A 20016-nucleotide genomic window follows, 5' to 3' on the forward strand; every position below is an offset into this window, starting at 1 on the left:
TCCTCCTGACATGTGCGCAAACCTCATCATCAACTACAAGAAAAGCCTGACTGCTGCGCTTGCCAACAAGGGTTTTGCCACCATGTATTAAGTCTTGTTTGCCAGAGCGATCAAATACTTATTTCTCACTGCAAAATGCAAATAATATAATTTATACAATGTGATTTTCTGGATTTTATTTTTGATATTCTATCTCTCAATAATAAAATTAATCTACCCTTAAAAATATAGACTGTTCATGTCAGTAGGCAAACTTACAAAATCAGCAGGGGTTCAAATAATTATTTCCCACACTGTATGTGGGGCCCATTATTCGGTATGGAAGACTATGTGGGGCCCATTTTACAGTATGGAGGTCTATATGGGGCTCATTATTCTGTATGAAGGACTATGTGGGGACTAATATTCTGTATGGAGGACTATGTGAGTCCAATTTTTCTGTAAGGAGGACAATGTGGGGACTTTATACTGTATAAAGGATTTTGTGGGGAAACTATACTGTAGCCTGACTGAGCTGAGCCACAGAACACCAGAGAGGTTGGTAACTAATCGGATGGCAGAACCCTGATCCTATCCACACAACTAGCAGTAGCCGTGGAGCGTACTTACGATGATCCTAGACGCCTCGGCACAGCCGGAGAGCTAACTATGCCTAAAGCAAGAAAGGGGAAATCTAAACTGCCCCAGAGAAGACCCCAAAGGAATAGATAGCCCCCAAACATATACTGAACAAATGATGGGGCCCACACTGACTAGACAGGACAGGAAAGGATAGACACTGTCTGCAATTACGCAAAAAACTCTACAAAATGTCCAACACGACTGATGCAAAAAACCCTGAAATCACATGACTTCACCTCCCACTATATCAGCACTCTGGTAGATTCTGAAAGCAAAGCAATAGAGACCAATCTAACAGGGGGCAAAACAAACTGGCACAAGCAGCAACACATGGGTGGTGATTCAGCACAGCCCCAGCTGGAGCTGGCTGACCCGCACAAAGCAGGAATAGACAGAACCTGAACAATTGCAAACAGAAAAGCAAATGAATCACTTAGCTGGACAATGCAGGGATAGAGCTGGATACGTCAGACCTCAGGAGGCAAGGCAGCAAAAAAAATCACCAGCAGGGATAGAGGGCGTCGGCTGTCTTAAATCCCAATCTGAAGCCCCAGATCTCCAATCGTCGTCCTCATTATCAGGTGGCAAGTCTCTGTCATTCAAATCAGCTCCACTACCTCCAGTAACCACCAGAGGGAGCCCAGAAAGAGAACCTGCAACCCCTCTGTCAAACCGACCAGCTCCACTACCTTCAGTAATAACCAGAGGGAGACCGAGGCCAGAAAGCGAATTCACAACAGTACCCCCCCTTGAGGAGGGGTCACTGAACCCTCATCCACGCCACCAGACTGATCAGGATGGGCCCGGTGAAAAGCACGAACCAATCTTATGGCATGAATGTCAGAAGCAGAGACCCAAGAATTATCCTCCTGGCCATAACCCTTCCATTTGACCAAGTACTGGAGTCTCCGTCTGGCCAAACGAGAATCCAATATTTTCTCTGCCTCGTACTCCAAATTGCCCTCAACCAATACAGGGTCCAGAGGCGCCGCCACAGGAACCACTGGCTCCACAAACCTCTTCAACAAAGATTTATGAAACACGTTATGGATCTTAAACGTAACTGGAAGAGCCAATCGGAAAGAAACGGGATTAAGGATCTCCAGAATCTTATAAGGACCAATGAATCTTGGCTTGAATTTTAGAGACGCAACCTTCATAGGAATATTCTTTGAAGACAACCAAACCATATCACCCACTTTAAACCGGGGACCAATGGTCCTATACCGGTTAGAAAACCGTTGGGCTTTCTCCTGGGAGTGGGACAACTTATCCACCACTCGGTCCCAAATCTGCTGCATTCTCTCAACCACAGAGTCCACACTTGGGCAGGTCGAAGATTCCACCTGCCCTGAGGAAAATCGAGGAGGAAACCCAAAGTTACAAAAAAAGCGACAGCGAAGTGGCAGAACTAGCCCTATTATTTAGCGCGAATTCGGCCAAGGGCAAAAATGAGATCCAGCCATCCTGATCAGCAGATATGAAACATCTCAAGTAGGACTCCAAAGTCTGGTTTGTTCTCTTGGTCTGCCCATTGGTCTGAGGATGAAATGCAGAGGAGAAAGATAACTGAATTCCCAGTTTGGAACAAAAAGCTCTCCAAAATCTGGAAACAAACTGAACTCCTCTGTCCGACACAATGTTTTCAGGAATCCCGTGCTACCGAACCACCTGTTGTAAGAAGAAGGGCACCAACTCAGAAGAAGATGGCAACTTTGGGAGTGGTACAAGATGGACCATCTTAGAAAATCTATCACAGATCAACCAGATAACAGTCATTCTCTGAGAGACAGGAAGATCGGAAATAAAATCCATTGAGATATGGGTCCATGGCCTCCTGGGCACCAGCAGGGGCATCAACAACCCACAAGAAAGAGAACAAGGCTTGGATCGAGAACAAGTCCCACAGGACTGCACAAAATTCCTGACATCATGAGACAAGGCAGGCCACCAAAAAGACCCGACTCACCAAATCTCTGGTACCAAAAATACCTGGATGACCAGCCAACGCGGAGCAATGAATTTCAGACATTACTCTTTTCCTCCACTGGTCAGGGACATACAATTTTCCCTTAGGGCAACGTTCAGGTCTGTCCTCCTGAAATTCCTCCAGGGTACGTCTCAAATCGGGTGAGATGGCGAAAAGAACTACATCCTCATTTAGAATGGTAGTAGGTTCGGTTACATCAAGAGAGTCCGCAAAGAAACTCCTAGAAAGAGCGTCCGCCTTAACATTCTTAGTGCCTGGAAGAAAAGAGACCACAAAATTAAAATGCGTGAAAAACAAGGCCCACCTAGCCTGTCTAGGATTCAAGCGCTTGGCTGACTCAAGGTAAATCAAATTCTTGTGGTCGGTGAGGACCACAACTTGATGTCTAGCTCCCTCCAACCAATGTCTCCACTCTTCAAATGCCCATTTCATGGCCAACAATTCCCGATTCCCCACGTCATAGTTACGTTCAGATGGGGAGAATTTTCGAGAAAAGAAAGCACAGGGATTCATTAGAAGTCACCGGATCTTTTTGGGACAAAACAGCTCCTGCACCAATCTCAGAAGCATCTACCTCCACCTGAAATGTGAGTGAGACATCAGTTTGCCGTAGAACCAGAGCAGAAGTGAATCTCCGCTTAAGCTCCTGAAATGCCGAGACTGCCTCTGGAGACTAATTCACCACATCAGCGCCCTTTTTGGTCAAATCAGTCAGTGGTTTAACAATACCAGAAAAATTACTTATAAATTTATGGTAGAAAGTAGCAAAACCCAAAAACTTCCGGAGAGCCTTCAAAGAAGTGGGCTGAACCCAATCATAAATGGCCTGTATCTTGGCCAGGTCCATTTCAATAGCAGACGGGGACAAAATGAATCCCAAAAATTAAATCCTCTGTACACCAAAGAGGCACTTCGATCCCTTAACATGTATGTAAGTATAGTACCTGGATAAGAATGAAGTGATTAAACAGAGTCAGCATGGGTTTGTAACTACTAAGTCATGTCAGACTAACTTAATTTCCTTCTATGACAGAATCACTGATTGGGTGGATCAGGGAAATGCTGTAGATATAGTATATCTTGACTTCAGCAAAGCATTTGACAAAGTCTCTCATACAATCCTTATAGAAAAAATGGCTAAGCATGGAATGGACAAGGCAACTGTTAGGTGGATTCATAACTGGCTTAGTGATCGGACCCAAAGAGTGGTCATAAATGGCTGCACATCCAGTTGGAAGAATGTCTCAAGTGGGGTACCACAGGGCTCTGTCCTGGGCCCTGTATTGTTCAACATCTTGATCAATGATTTAGATGAAGGAATTGAGGTAAACTGATTACATTTGCTGATGACACAAAGCTAGGAGGGATAGCTAATACTAGAGAAGAGAGAGAGAGGATTCAAAAAGATATAAGTAAACTGGAGCAGTGGGCAGCAACTAACAGAATGGTTTTTACCAGGGAAAAATGCAAAGTACTACATCTAGGCAAAAAATATGAAAAAAGCATATATAGAATGGGAGGAATAAGGCTAAGCAACAGCACATGTGAAAAAGACTTGGGTATACTAATAGATCACAGACTGAATATGAGTCAACAGTGTGATGCAGCAGCTAAAAAGGCAAATGCAATTCTAGGAAGTATTAACAGAAGCATACAGTCTAGATCACATGAAGTCATTATTGAAGTCATCTGGAATACTGTGTCCAGTTTTGGGCACCACATTTTAAAAAAGACATCAACAAACTGGAGCAAGTTCAGAAAAGAGCGACCAGAATGGTGACCGGTCTGCAAACCCTGTCTTATGAGGAAAGGTTGCAGGATTTGGGAATGTTTAGCTTGCAGAAGAGAAGACTGAGAGGAGACTTAATAGCTGTCTACAAATATCTAAAGGGCTGTCACATTGTAGAAAGATCATCTTTATTCTCATTTGCACAAGGAAAGACTAGAAGCAATGGGATGAAACTGAATGGGAGGAGACACAGATTAGATATTAGAAAAAACTTTTTGACAGCGTGATCAATGAGTGGAACAGGCTGCCACGAGAAGTGGCGAGTTCTCCTTCAATAGAAGTCTTCAAACAGAGGCTGGACAGACATCTGTCTGGGATGATTTAGCGAATCCTGCTTTTGCGCAGGGGGTTGGACCAGATGGCCCAGGAGGTCCCTTCCAACTCTACGATTCTATGATTCTACGATTCATACAGAGAATTTTCCCTTAAAATCCGGAACACAGTCCGGACATGTTCCACATGAGAATCCCAATCACTGGAAAACACCAAAATATCATCCAGATAAATGATCAAAAACATCCACAAAGTCCTGGAAAATATCATTCATAAAAGATTGGAAGACAGAAGGGGCATTAGTGAGCCCAAAAGGCATCACCAGGTACTCAAAATGTCCCTCCGGAGTATTAAACACCATCTTCCATTCATCCCCATGCTTGGTGCGAATAAGATTATACGCCCCCCTGAGGTCAAGCTTGGTAAACCAACAGGCACTTTTAACTCTGCAAAATAAATCAGAAATCAGGGGTAACGGGTACTGATATTTAACAGTGATCTTGTTAAGGGAACGATAGTCAATACATGGCCTTAATGAACCATCTTTCTTGGCCACAAAAAAAACCCAGCACCTAAAGGTGAAGAGGATGGTCTAATATGACCCTTCTCCAATGACTCCTTGATATAAGATCGCATAGCATCATGTTCAGGTACCGATAAGTTGAAAAGCCGACCTTTGGGAAATTTACACCCGGGCATTAACTCAATTGCACAGTCATAACTCCTATGAAGAGGCAAAGACGCAGACTTACTCTCACTAAATACATCAGAAAAATCAGCCAAATAGTCAGGAATATCATGAGACTGGGGAGAGTTGGAGAAAACAGGAGCATCACTAAGAACACATTGACAACCCCAACACACCACAGACACAGATTTCCAATCCAAAACAGGAATATGAGTTTGCAACCAAGGAAACCCCAGAACAATAGTATCATGCAAATTGTGCAACACCAAAAATTTACAATTTTCTTGCTGGTCCGGGGCGACCCGCGTCCAAAACTGGGGTTTATTCTCCGCCAAAGGGGTAGCATCAATACCCCTCAAAGGGATAGGAGTCCGCAGGGGTATCATGGGAAAACCACAAGGTTTAGCAAAGTCCAAATCCATCAGATTCAAAGCTGCTCCTGAATCTACAAAAGCCTTAGCGGAAAATGTAGACAAGGAACAGATCAGGGTGTGAGCAAAACGCTTTTCTCGTTTAAGGCAGACAGAACTAGTATGAGAGGCGTCCCCACCGAAAAAACACAGCTTATTACGCCTTCTAAACTCCTGACGTTGCAACCTAGACACATTGCATAGATTCAGACATGGGTGGACATACCGTCTGTTCAACCGGTGCACTGCACCGGGGCCCAGAGCCTCTAGGGGGCCCCTGAAGGGCGGCTAATGATGAGGGCAATCTGGCAGTTTTCTCCGGGCCCGAGGCTCCGGGAGGCCCCTGGCCAGATTGCCCTCATGTGTAGCGGCGGCCAGGGAGCGATCCAAGCAGCTCCACTGCCTGCAAGAGGGAATAGCAGGAGCGGAGCTGCAAGGACCCGTCCTGCTTCCTGTCTCTGACTGACACAGAGAGTAGCGCGCCACTGAATGACGTCATCATTCAGCGGCCGTTGCTGTGTCAAAGCGAGGAAGCGCGGGCAATGCTGCGGACAGGTGAGAGGTGGTGTCTGTGTGTATATGTATGTGTCTGTGTAAGTCTGTGTGTGTGTATGTATGTCTGTGTGTGTGTATGTATGTCTGTCTATGTGTGTATGTATGTCTGTCTATGTGTGTATGTATGTCTGTGTGTGTATGTATGTCTGTGTGTGTATGTATGTCTGTGTGTGTATGTATGTCTGTGTGTGTATGTATGTATGTATGTATGTATGTCTGTGTATGTATGTATGTATGTATGTGTGTGTATGTATGTCTGTGTGTGTATGTATGTCTGTGTATGTATGTATGTATGTATGTGTGTGTATGTATGTCTGTGTATGTATGTATGTATGTCTGTGTGTGTATAGGTTAGCCTGGCCCTGGAGGAGATGGGGACATGAGGAGAAGACAGTGATGGGGAGAGAAGGCCATGATGCCTGGGGTGATGGGAGAAGGCCATGAGGGGGTAATGGGAGAAGGCCATGAGGGGGTGATGGGAGAAGGCCATGAGGGGGTGATGGGAGAAGGCCATGAGGGGGTGATGGGAGAAGGTCATGAGGGGGTAATGGGAGAAGGCCATGATGGGGGTGATGGAGAGAAGGCAATGATGGGAGTGATGGAGAGACGGCAGTGATGGGGTGATGGAGAAGGCAATGATGGGGAGAAGGGAGTGATGGGGAGAAGGCAATGATGGGAGTGATGGAGAAGGCAAGGATGGGGGTGATGGAGCAGGCAAGGATGGGAGTGATGGGGTGATGGAGCAGGCAATGATGGGAGTGATGGGGAGAAGGCAGTGATGGGGTGATGGAGCAGGCAATGATGGGAGTGATGGGGTGATGGAGCAGGCAATGATGGGGGTGATGGAGCAGACAATGATGGGAGTGATGGGGTGATGGAGCAGGCAATGATGGGAGTGATGGGGTGATGGAGCAGGCAATGATGGGAGTGATGGGGAGAAGGCAATGATGGGGTGATGGAGCAGGCAATGATGGGAGTGATGGGGTGATGGAGCAGGCAATGATGGGAGTGATGGGGTGAAGGCGAAGGCAATGATGGAGTGATGGAGAGGGCAATGATGGGGTGGTGGGGGAAAAAGTAATGATGATGGGGTGGTGGGGGAGAATGCAATGAAGGTGGTGGTGGAAAGGGCATGGTGGAGGAGGAGGAGGAAATGATGGAGGTGGTGGAATGGGCAATGATGGGAGTGGTGGGGTAGAAAGGAAAGATAGTCGTGGGGGAGAAGACAATTATGGAGGTGGTGAAGAGGGCAATGATGAGGTGGGGGAGAGGACAATAATGGGATGCGAGTGGAGGAGGACAATGAGGGGTGTGGGGGATTGGGATGGGAAGAAGGGGAACTTATAATGGCCTTAGGAACAGGGGAAGGTGGAGGAAGACATTATTATCGCTTATTATGTCTAACACAGTCCCTTATTAGATAGTGTACTCACTATGTCTAACACAGTTCCTTAGTATATAGTGTACTCACTATGTCTATCACAGTCCCTTAGTATATAGTGTACTCACTAATTCTGTATAACACCATCCTTAGTTACATAGTTTCCTCTTTTATTATGTATAACACCATCCCTTATTACGTACCATCCTCTCTAGTTATATATGGTGCCGTCCCTTATTATATAGCTTCCTCTGCTGTTATGTATAGTGCTGTCTCATACATAGTGTATTCTTGCTAATTTTGTTATTTACAGTGCCCTCTTTTATTACATAGTCCCCTCTCTTTTTAGATATAAAATGACTGCTGATCGAGGAGCCAGTGACCAAACTACCAGTCCATCAGCTCCTCCATTAGAAAGGAAGCTTTCCCATGCTTAATCAGCGATCATTGCATTATACAGCTAACAAGACAGGACGGTATGTAATAAAAAACAGGGCTCTATATAATCCGATATGTAAGGGACGGTACTGTACATAACAAGAGAGGGCACTGTGTAAGGGACAGCAATATACATAATAAAGGAGACTATGTAATATATATACATGTATGTGTGTGTGTGGCTATATAATATCTATCTATGTATATATATCTAATATATAAATCTCAAGTGTGTGTGTGTGTGTATGTATGTCCATGTCCGGGATTGGCATCCGCACCGTCACAGCTACAGCCACAAAATTTGGCAAAGTCACACGTCTGGGCCCCGAGAGCGTCCTAGGCTATGTTGTGAGGTGAAATTTTAACCCCGCGCGTTCCAATTCACCAAACAATTTTGCACCTATCTACATAAGGGGGAAACAGTGTGTGTGTATCAAGCCCCGCCCCTCATTATGATGTCATAATGGTTGACTATGGGATGGAGGATGTGTGATGGGTATATGGGCACGGGACTATGGGATGGAGGATGTGTGATGGGTATATGGGCACTGGACTATGGGATGGAGGATATGTATGACGGGTATATGGGCACGGGACTATGGGATGGCGGATATGTGTGATGGGTATATGGGCACTGGACTATGGGATGGAGGATGTGTGATGGGTATATGGGCACTGGACTATGGGATGGAGGATAAGTATGACGGGTATATGGGCATGGGACTATGGGATGGCGGATATGTATGATGGGTATATGGGCACGGGACTATGGGATGGAGGATATGTATGACGGGTATATGGGCACTGGACTATGGGGTGGAGGATATGTATGACAGGTATATGGGCACGGGACAATGGGATGGCGGATATGTGTGATGGGTATATGGGCACGGGACTATGGGATGGAGGATATGTACATTATGATGGGTATATGGGACTGCGGAGAAGCAGCTTGGTATACATTTTTTTGCAAAAAACGTATCGACTAAATACCCTGTATTTGTTATCTGGCACTTGCTGATTACTGTCATATATTTTACTGCAGAGTATTTTTGTTGTGTCTCAGTTAGTGGGTGGTGTGAACGTTGTCTTACCGACTTGTTCATATTTGTGCATGTCACATGTGTTTTTAATCCGTTTTTTCCTTCCTAGCATGGTTTGAGAGACCCCACCACTCTCTTGTGTGGCATGCACAAAAGAGCTTTCTTGCACCAGCATCCAGCCAATACAACTGAACGCATTGACGAGTGCTCCTTCTCCCATCATCTCCCTCTCAGCATCTGATGCAGACACTGACAGTGGGTGCAATGACGTCACTGCCTGGCGCCCGCTGTCAGGAGAAGAGCAGGAGATAAGAGCAGCGCAGTAGGTGGGAGGAAGAGAGGTATTTTTTTTTTTATGGAGGTGCATTATAATACAAAGGCTGCCTATGGGGGGCCTTACATTACAGTCTGCCTATGGGGGGGTGCTGCCTAACATTACAGTCTGCCTATGGGGGGTGCTGCCTTACATTACAGACTGCCTATGGGGGGGGTGCTGCCTAACATTACAGACTGCCTATGGGGGGGGTGCTGCCTAACATTACAGTCTGCCTATGGGGGGGGTGCTGCCTAACATTACAGTCTGCCTATGGGGGGGGTGCTGCCTAACATTACAGACTGCCTATGGGGGGGGGGCTGCTGCCTAACATTACAGTCTGCCTATGGGGGGGGTGCTGCCTAACATTACAGTCTGCTTATGGGGGGTGCTGCCTTACATTACAGACTGCCTATGGGGGGGGTGCTGCCTAACATTAGTCTGCCTATGGGGGGTGCTGCCTTACATTACAGACTGCCTATGGGGGGGGGGCTGCTGCCTAACATTACAGTCTGCCTATGGGGGGTGCTGCCTTACCTAACAGACTGCCTACGGGGGGGTGCTGCCTTACATTACAGTCTGCCTAAGGGGGTGAGTGCTGCCTAACATTACAGTCTGCCTATGGGGAGTGCTGCCTTACATTACAGACTGCCTATGGAGGGGGGGTGCTGCCTTACATTAGTCTGCCTATGGGGGGGTGCTGCCTTACATTACAGACTGCCTACGGGGGGGTGCTGCCTTACATTACAGACTGCCTACGGGGGGTGGTGCCTTATATTTCAGTCTGCCTATGGGGAGTGCTGCCTTACATTACAGACTGCCTATGGAGGGGTGGTGCTGCCTTACATTAGTCTGCCTATGGGGGGGTGCTGCCTTACATTACAGTCTGCCTACGGGGGGGTGCTGCCTTACATTACAGTCTGCCTACGGGGGGTGGTGCCTTATATTTCAGTCTGCCTATGGGGGGGTGCTGCCTTACATTAGTCTGCCTATGGGGGGGTGCTGCCTTATATTTCAGTCTGCCTACGGGGGGCCATTTGGCATAAGTTCTGTTGTTTTGGGGATTTCCGTACTTCTCCCAAGGGTGGGGGCCACTTCATAAGTGGAGGAAGATCTCTGGACAATATACTGGGCCTGAATTAATAAATCCAAAATGGAGTCTCCCTCATCCCTCACAACTGCAGAGAAAGGTGGAGAGACAGACCCCAAAAGACTGCAGAGAAAGGTGGAGAGACAGACCCCAAAAGACTGCAGAGAAAGGTGGAGAGACAGACCCCAAAAGACTGCAGAGAAAAGTGGGAGAGACGGACCCAAAAAGACTGCAGAGAAAGGTGGGAGAGACAGACCCCAAAAGATTGCAGAGAAAGGTGGAGAGACAGACCCAAAAAGACTGCAGAGAAAGGTGGAGAGACAGACACCAAAAGACTGCAGAGAAAAGTGGGAGAGACGGACCCAAAAAGACTGCAGAGAAAGGTGGGAGAGACAGATCCCAAAAGACTGCAGAGAAAGGTGGAGAGACAGACCCCAAAAGACTGCAGAGAAAGGTGGAGAGACAGACACCAAAAGACTGCAGAGAAAAGTGGGAGAGACGGACCCAAAAAGACTGCAGAGAAAGGGGGAGAGACAGACCCCAAAAGATTGCAGAGAAAGGTGGAGAGACAGACACCAAAAGACTGCAGAGAAAAGTGGGAGAGACGGACCCAAAAAGACTGCAGAGAAAGGTGGGAGAGACAGACCCCAAAAGATTGCAGAGAAAGGTGGAGAGACAGACACCAAAAGACTGCAGAGAAAAGTGGGAGAGACGGACCCAAAAAGACTGCAGAGAAAGGTGGGAGAGACAGACCCCAAAAGACTGCAGAGAAAGGTGGGAGAGACAGACCCCAAAAGATTGCAGAGAAAGGTGGAGAGACAGACACCAAAAGACTGCAGAGAAAGGTGGGAGAGACGGACCCAAAAAGACTGAAGAGAAAGGTGGGAGAGACAGACCCCAAAAGACTGCAGAGAAAAGAGGGAGATAGACCCCACAAGACTGCAGAGAAAGGAAGAGACAGATGCCAAAAAACTGCAGAGAAAGGGGGAGAGACAGACCCCAAAAGACTGCAGAGAAAGGTGGGAGAGACAGACCCCAAAAGACTGCAGAGAAAGGTGGGAGAGACAGACCCCAAAAGACTCCAGAGTCAGGCTGTGTGCACACGATGCAGATTTGCAGCGGTTCCGCAGCGGATTTTACCGCGCAGAAACGTTGCATTTCTGCATTGTGATGTACAGTAGCCTTAAAATCAATGTAAAAAAAAAACCGCTGTGCAGACGCTGCGGATTTTTCCGCGATACAAAATCCGCAGCATGTTACTTCTTTTGTGCGGTTTTCCATCTCCCCTGTCACCAAATCCGCAGGGGGAAAACCGCATCAAAAATGGAAGAAATCCGCAGGACCAAAAAGCATGTGTGCACTCAGCCTCAGGTGGAGAGACAGACCCCAAAAGACTGCAGAGAAATGTGGAGAGACAGACCCCAAAAGACTGCAGAGAAATGTGGAGAGACAGACCCCAAAAGACTGCAGAGAAAGGAGAGACAGACCCCAAAAGGTGGACAGACAGGCCTAAAAGACTCCAGAGAAAGGAGAGACAGACTCCAAAAGACTGCAGAGAAAGGAGAGACAGACCCCAAAAGACTGCAGAGAAAGGAGAGACAGACCCCAAACTGGGGAGAGACAGACCCCAAAAGAAGATGAGAGACAGACCCCAAAAGACTTCAGCAAAAGGGGAGAGACAGACCCCAAAAGACTGCAGAGAAAGGGGGAGAGACAGACCCCAAAAGACTGCAAAGGAAGGTGGAGAGACAGACCCCAAAAGACTGCAGAGAAAGGAGAGACAGACCCCAAAAGACTGCAGAGAAAGGAGAGACAGACCCAAAAAGACTGCAGAGAAAGGTGGGAGAGACAGACCCCAAAAGACTGCAGAGAAAGGTGGGAGAGACAGACCCCAAAAGATTGCAGAGAAAGGTGGAGAGACAGACACCAAAAGACTGCAGAGAAAGGTGGGAGAGACGGACCCAAAAAGACTGCAGAGAAAGGTGGGAGAGACAGACCCCAAAAGACTGCAGGGAAAAGAGGGAGAGAGACCCCACAAGACTGCAGAGAAAGAAGGAAGAGACAGATGCCAAAAAACTGCAGAGAAAGGGGGAGAGACAGACCCCAAAAGACTGCAGAGAAAGGTGGGAGAGACAGACCCCAAAAGATTGCAGAGAAAGGAGAGACAGACCCAAAAAGACTGCAGAGAAAGGTGGGAGAGACAGACACCAAAAGACTGCAGAGAAAGGTGGGAGAGACAGACCCCAAAAGATTGAAGAGAAAGGTGGAGAGACAGACACCAAAAGACTGCAGAGAAAAGTGGGAGAGACGGACCCAAAAAGACTGCAGAGAAAGGTGGGAGAGACAGACCCCAAAAGACTGCAGAGAAATGTGGGAGAGACAGACCCCAAAAGATTGCAGAGAAAGGTGGAGAGACAGACACCAAAAGACTGCAGAGAAAGGTGGGAGAGACGGACCCAAAAAGACTGAAGAGAAAGGTGGGAGAGACAGACCCCAAAAGACTGCAGAGAAAAGAGGGAGATAGACCCCACAAGACTGCAGAGAAAGGAAGAGACAGATGCCAAAAAACTGCAGAGAAAGGGGGAGAGACAGACCCCAAAAGACTGCAGAGAAAGGTGGGAGAGACAGACCCCAAAAGACTGCAGAGAAAGGTGGGAGAGACAGACCCCAAAAGACTCCAGAGTCAGGCTGTGTGCACACGATGCAGATTTGCAGCGGTTCCGCAGCGGATTTTACCGCGCAGAAACGTTGCATTTCTGCATTGTGATGTACAGTAGCCTTAAAATCAATGTAAAAAAAAAACCGCTGTGCAGACGCTGCGGATTTTTCCGCGATACAAAATCCGCAGCATGTTACTTCTTTTGTGCGGTTTTCCATCTCCCCTGTCACCAAATCCGCAGGGGGAAAACCGCATCAAAAATGGAAGAAATCCGCAGGACCAAAAAGCACGTGTGCACTCAGCCTCAGGTGGAGAGACAGACCCCAAAAGACTGCAGAGAAATGTGGAGAGACAGACCCCAAAAGACTGCAGAGAAATGTGGAGAGACAGACCCCAAAAGACTGCAGAGAAATGTGGAGAGACAGACCCCAAAAGACTGCAGAGAAAGGAGAGACAGACCCCAAAAGACTGCAGAGAAAGGAGAGACAGACCCCAAAAGATTGCAGAGAAAGGAGAGACAGACCCCAAACTGGGGAGAGACAGACCCCAAAAGACTTCAGCAAAAGGGGAGAGACAGACCCCAAAAGACTGCAGAGAAAGGGGGAGAGACAGACCCCAAAAGACTGCAAAGGAAGGTGGAGAGACAGACCCCAAAAGACTGCAGAGAAAGGAGAGACAGACCCCAAAAGACTGCAGAGAAAGGAGAGACAGACCCAAAAAGACTGCAGAGAAAGGTGGGAGAGACAGACCCCAAAAGGTGGACAGACAGGCCTAAAAGACTCCAGAGAAAGGAGAGACAGACTCCAAAAGACTGCAGAGAAAGGAGAGACAGACCCCAAAAGACTGCAGAGAAAGGAGAGACAGACCCCAAACTGGGGAGAGACAGACCCCAAAAGACTTCAGCAAAAGGGGAGAGACAGACCCCAAAAGACTGCAGAGAAAGGGGGAGAGACAGACCCCAAAAGACTGCAAAGGAAGGTGGAGAGACAGACCCCAAAAGACTGCAGAGAAAGGAGAGACAGACCCCAAAAGGTGGACAGACAGGCCTAAAAGACTCCAGAGAAAGGAGAGACAGACTCCAAAAGACTGCAGAGAAAGGAGAGACAGACCCCAAAAGACTGGAGAGAAAGGAGAGACAGACACCAAAAGATTGAAGAGAAAGGTGGGAGAGACAGACACCAAACGACTGCAGAGAAATGTGGAGAGACAGACCCCAAAAGACTCCAGAGAAAGGAGAGACAGACCCCAAAAGACTGCAGAGAAAGGAGAGACAGACTCCAAAAGACTGCAGAGAAAGGTGGAGAGACAGACCCCAAAAGACTGCAGAGAAAGGTGGAGAGACAGACCCCAAAAGACTGCAGAGAAAGGTGGAGAGACAGACCCCAAAAGACTGCAGAGAAAGGTGGGAGAGACAGACCCCAAAAGATTGCAGAGAAAGGTGGAGAGAGAGACACCAAAAGACTGCAGAGAAAGGTGGGAGAGACGGACCCAAAAAGACTGCAGAGAAAGGTGGGAGAGACAGACCCCAAAAGACTGCAGAGAAAAGAGGGAGAGACAGACCCCACAAGACTGCAGAGAAAGAAGGAAGAGACAGATGCCAAAAGACTGCAGAGAAAGGGGTAGAGACAGACCCCAAAAGACTGCAGGGAAAGGGGGAGAGACAGACCCCAAAAGACTGCAGAGAAAGGTGGGAGAGACAGACCCCAAAAGATTGCAGAGAAAAGAGGGAGAGAGATCCCACAAGACTGCAGAGAAAGGTGGAGAGACAGACCCCAAAAGACTGCAGAGAAAGGTGGGAGAGACAGACCACAAAAGACTGCAGAGAAAAGAGAGAGAGACCCCACAAGACTGCAGAGAAAGAAGGAAGAGACAGACGCCAAAAGACTGCAGAGAAAGGGGGAGAGACAGACCCCAAAAGACTGCAGAGAAAGGTGGGAGAGACAGACCCCAAAAGACTGCAGAGAAAGGTGGGAGAGACAGACCCCAAAAGACTCAAGAAAAAGGTGGAGAGACAGACCCCAAAAGACTGCAGAGAAAAGTGGCGAGACAGACCCCAAAAGGCTCCAGAGAAAGGTGGATAGACAGACCCCAAAAGACTGCAGAGAAAGGTGGAGAGACAGACCCCAAAAGACTGCAGAGAAAGGAGAGACAGACCCCAAAAGACTGCAGAGTAAGAAGAGACCGACTCCAAAAGACTGCAGAGAAAGGTGGAGAGACAGACCCCAAAAAAAAGACTGCAGGGAAAGGTGGAGAGACAGACCCCACAAGTCTGCAGAGAAAGCGGGAGAGACAGACCCCAAAAGACTGCAGGCAAAGTTGGGAGAGACAGACCTCAAAAGACTGCAGGGAAAGGTGGAGAGACAGACCCCACAAGACTGCAGAGAAAGGAGAGACAGACCCCAAAAGACTGCAGAGAAAGGAGAGACAGACCCCAAAAGACTGCAGAGAAATGTGGGAGAGACAGATGCCAAAAGATTGCAGAGAAAGGTGGGCGAGACAGACCCCAAAAGACTGCAGAGAAAGGTGAGAGAGACAGACCCCAAAAGACTGCAGAGAAAGGGAGAGAGACAGACCCCAAAAGACTGCAGGGAAAGGTGGAGAGACAGACCCCTATAGACTGCAGAGAAAGGAGGGAGAGACAGACCCCAAAAGACTGCATAGGAAGGTGGAGAGACAGACCTCAAAAGACTGCAGAGCAAGGTGGGAGAGACAGACCTCAAAAGACTGCAGAGAAAGGGGGAGAGACAGACCCCAAAAGACTGCAGAGAGAGGTGGGAGAGACAGACCCCAAAAGACTCCAGAGTCAGGCTGTGTGCACACGATGCAGATTTGCAGCGGTTCCGCAGCGGATTTTACCGCGCAGAAACGTTGCGTTTCTGCATTGTGATGTACAGTAGCCTTAAAATCAATGTAAAAAAAAAACCGCTGTGCAGACGCTGCGGATTTTTCCGCGATACAAAATCCGCAGCATGTTACTTCTTTTGTGCGGTTTTCCATCTCCCCTGTCACCAAATCCGCAGGGGGAAAACCGCATCAAAAATGGAAGAAATCCGCAGGACCAAAAAGCACGTGTGCACTCAGCCTCAGGTGGAGAGACAGACCCCAAAAGACTGCAGAGAAATGTGGAGAGACAGACCCCAAAAGACTGCAGAGAAATGTGGAGAGACAGACCCCAAAAGACTGCAGAGAAAGGAGAGACAGACCCCAAAAGGTGGACAGACAGGCCTAAAAGACTCCAGAGAAAGGAGAGACAGACTCCAAAAGACTGCAGAGAAAGGAGAGACAGACCCCAAAAGACTGCAGAGAAAGGAGAGACAGACCCCAAACTGGGGAGAGACAGACCCCAAAAGAAGATGAGAGACAGACCCCAAAAGACTTCAGCAAAAGGGGAGAGACAGACCCCAAAAGACTGCAGAGAAAGGGGGAGAGACAGACCCCAAAAGACTGCAAAGGAAGGTGGAGAGACAGACCCCAAAAGACTGCAGAGAAAGGAGAGACAGACCCCAAAAGACTGCAGAGAAAGGAGAGACAGACCCAAAAAGACTGCAGAGAAAGGTGGGAGAGACAGACCCCAAAAGACTGCAGAGAAAGGTGGGAGAGACAGACCCCAAAAGACTGCAGAGAGAGGTGGGAGAGACAGACCCCAAAAGACTCCAGAGTCAGGCTGTGTGCACACGATGCAGATTTGCAGCGGTTCCGCAGCGGATTTTACCGCGCAGAAACGTTGCGTTTCTGCATTGTGATGTACAGTAGCCTTAAAATCAATGTAAAAAAAAAACCGCTGTGCAGACGCTGCGGATTTTTCCGCGATACAAAATCCGCAGCATGTTACTTCTTTTGTGCGGTTTTCCATCTCCCCTGTCACCAAATCCGCAGGGGGAAAACCGCATCAAAAATGGAAGAAATCCGCAGGACCAAAAAGCACGTGTGCACTCAGCCTCAGGTGGAGAGACAGACCCCAAAAGACTGCAGAGAAATGTGGAGAGACAGACCCCAAATGACTGCAGAGAAATGTGGAGAGACAGACCCCAAAAGACTGCAGAGAAAGGAGAGACAGACCCCAAAAGACTGCAGAGAAAGGAGAGACAGACCCCAAAAGGTGGAGAGACAGGCCTAAAAGACTCCAGAGAAAGGAGAGACAGACCCCAAAAGACTGCAGAGAAAGGAGAGACAGACCCCAAATGACTGCAGAGAAAGGAGAGACAGACCCCAAAAGGTGGAGACAGGCCTAAAAGACTCCAGAGAAAGGAGAGACAGACCCCAAAAGACTGCAGAGAAAGGAGAGACAGACCCCAAAAGACTGCAGAGAAAGGAGAGACAGACCCCAAAAGGTGGAGACAGGCCTAAAAGACTCCAGAGAAAGGAGAGACAGACCCCAAAAGACTGCAGAGAAAGGAGAGACAGACCCCAAATGACTGCAGAGAAAGGAGAGACAGACACCAAAAGACTGCAGAGAAAGGAGAGACAGACCCCAAAAGGTGGAGACAGGCCTAAAAGACTCCAGAGAAAGGAGAGACAGACCCCAAAAGACTGCAGAGAAAGGAGAGACAGACCCCAAAAGACTGCAGAGAAAGGAGAGACAGACCCCAAAAGGTGGAGACAGGCCTAAAAGACTCCAGAGAAAGGAGAGACAGACTCCAAAAGACTGCAGAGAAAGGAGAGACAGACCCCAAAAGACTGCAGAGAAAGGAGAGACAGACCCCAAAAGACTGCAGAGAAAGGTGGAGAGACAGACACCAAACGACTGCAGAGAAATGTGTAGAGACAGACCCCAAAAGACTGCAGAGAAAGGAGAGACAGACCCCAAAAGGTGGAGACAGGCCTAAAAGACTCCAGAGAAAGGAGAGACAGACCCCAAAAGACTGCAGAGAAAGGAGAGACAGACCCCAAAAGACTGCAGAGAAAGGAGAGACAGACCCCAAAAGACTCCAGAGAAAGGAGAGACAGACCCCAAAAGACTGCAGAGAAAGGAGAGACAGACTCCAAAAGACTGCAGAGAAAGGAGAGACAGACCCCAAAAGACTGCAGAGAAATGTGGAGAGACAGACCCCAAAAGACTCCAGAGAATGGAGAGACAGACCCCAAAAGACTCCAGAGAATGGAGAGACAGACCCCAAAAGACTCCAGAGAAAGGAGAGACAGACTCCAAAAGACTGCAGAGAAAGGTGGAGAGACAGACCCCAGAAGACTGCAGGGTAAGGTGGTCCTATGAAGCACTGACTATGGGGCTGAATACTAATGCACGGCACAATGTTCGGGTTTATAGTTGTAGAATAATTCTTAATCCTTCCTGTATTATTTCCTTTTCTTTGTATCATAGAAAATCCCAATAGAATCCATAGAGGTTTGTGGGTGTAATGTGAGAGCTGAGGAGAAGTTCCCGGGGAATGAAGACTTTTTCAAGGCGCCTGTCCAGTAACTCTCGGCCCTTCTATAGACAGAGGACGAGGCTCGCACTGATCCTGGGGACCGTCCTCCTCCGGAGCCTCCTCAGCAGAAGACATGGCACCCGGGGCACAGACTACAAGCCAGTGTGGATGGCGGCTCCATAGTGACTGTGTGGACAGAGGTCAGCGCCACCAGACAGAGCGACATCAGCTGTGCAGACAGTGAGAGGAACACAACCGCAGGAAGGGAAGGCGAGCAGTGTGAGAAGCCGCACCGTGAGAACACTCACCAAGCCCTGACGCCGGAAGACAAGTGGTCGGGGGCTCAGCAGAAGAGAGGCCTGGAGGTAGGAACACGAGGCCAAACTGAGGGGGAAGGGGCCACTAGACAGAGAGGGGCGTGAGCCGAGCCTGGGAGACCCCCGGCCATGACATCACCAGCCCCGGCCATAGGACTCTCCTCAGCACCTCAGGACCCGGTCAGTGCTGCTCATAGGGCGACTGACGCCGCGGCAGCCATGTTGGATAAGGGAACACTGCCCTGAGCCAGCAGCAGTGCTGAGGTAAAATGTTCACACAGAGGCGACAACAACACCAGCAATATAAGAAAACGGCGTCCACAGTGATATGGAAGGACAGAAATGATATAATCCACACACGAAACCGCCAAATCGCCCCACAAGCCCCAATACGGCCATTCAGCGACACACAAAGACGCAGCTCTCAGAAGGAGGCGGCGGAGAAACTCATTTATTTTTGCAAAATATGATTTTAATGTGTAAAAGTAGCAAAGCGTAAAAAGATATAAATGTTTTACCGCTATAATCATACTGACCCGAAGAATAAATCGCTGTCGTCACTTTTACCGCAAAATAACATATAAAAACAATAAGTGAGTTTCTGTTTTGCATTTGATAAATCTGAAGAAAAAGCTGATAGGAACTGAAGGAGTTAAATTGAGTTCTGTCTATGTTGCATTCTCTTGTTTAAAACCTTATCTGTTCTTCGAGGAGATGTCTCAGACATCTCCCTTGTGAACCAAGGTCAAATACCTCTGCTTTTTCGCCTAAGTGACTTTCTTTGTAGAAAACAAGTTGTAAAATCATTTGTACTGCGCATGTCTGTAAATGTCTAAATTCTTTACTATAAAAGACGGAAGCCTAACTGATAAGCCAGAGGCGTCTTGAGAGGCATCCCGAGTGGTTTTATACAGCTGGTGTCTGTGTTATCCTTCTCGACGGAGCAATTGATTAGAGACATATGGTGCTTCACACCTAAGAACATCGGTCCTTCAGATGAAAGAGTAATCTGAGGGATCCCGACAGTTTCCTGGCGCCCGAACAGGGACCTGATATAGGCACCTCTCCAAGACTACCCGA

At 48.1% G+C, this 20016-nt stretch overlaps 1 protein-coding gene across 1 annotated transcript in view; it reads right to left on the minus strand.

Annotated features, from left to right (window-relative positions):
- The window catches only part of LOC141053926 (uncharacterized), a 93066-nt gene extending 73605 nt beyond the window's left edge, over positions 1-19461 (minus strand). The window contains exon 1 of the mRNA XM_073551096.1: positions 18928-19461. The gene's annotated coding sequence lies outside the window, so the exon portion shown is untranslated. The remainder of the gene's footprint in view (positions 1-18927) is intronic.
- Positions 19462-20016: the final 555 nt, after the last annotated feature.

This window comes from Dendrobates tinctorius, unplaced genomic scaffold, assembly GCF_039654945.1.
Source record: "Dendrobates tinctorius isolate UK_male_01 unplaced genomic scaffold, ASM3965494v1 ptg000173l, whole genome shotgun sequence".
NCBI lineage: Eukaryota > Metazoa > Chordata > Amphibia > Anura > Dendrobatidae > Dendrobates > Dendrobates tinctorius.